The sequence below is a fragment of the Morone saxatilis genome, unplaced genomic scaffold (genome assembly GCF_004916995.1).
Source record: "Morone saxatilis isolate NCDOM2014 unplaced genomic scaffold, NCSU_SB_2.0 Contig16, whole genome shotgun sequence".
NCBI lineage: Eukaryota > Metazoa > Chordata > Actinopteri > Moronidae > Morone > Morone saxatilis.
This window is the reverse complement of record NW_023339718.1, coordinates 11,882,247-11,882,710: the sequence shown is the minus strand read 5'-3', so window position 1 is coordinate 11,882,710 and position 464 is coordinate 11,882,247.

Here is a 464-nt window from a genome sequence, read left to right as displayed (position 1 = left end):
TTTTGTTTTGTTTTTTTTGTTTTAAAGTTGCGCACTGAAAAGTTAAGGGTTGTTTATTTCATTTAACCTAATATGACATTGGCTGTTCTGAGTCGATGGGTGTTTAGGCTACACACGTACTACACAGGTTACATGCATGAAGAACAGGGTGTTCTGTTTTTAAAAGAAAATGTTTTGATCACGTATGCCCACTTCTCTATGGCTTGAGTCACAACCACTGCTGACGGTACAGACATCCAGTGAAAAGGGCTATCTTCATACAGTGGGGTTAATTTAGTCTCCTGATTTAATGATTGTCCTATGACGCGTTGGTGTGACAAAGATGCCAGAGATGAAGGCTGATGGACCACTGTAGTCCTTGTAGGATCCAGAACAGAGCTAGAGTTGTACTACTTCCTTACTGAGGCATATTGCAAAAATAACGCAGTACGCACAATTGCATGGATTCACTATTTAGCCAGTCA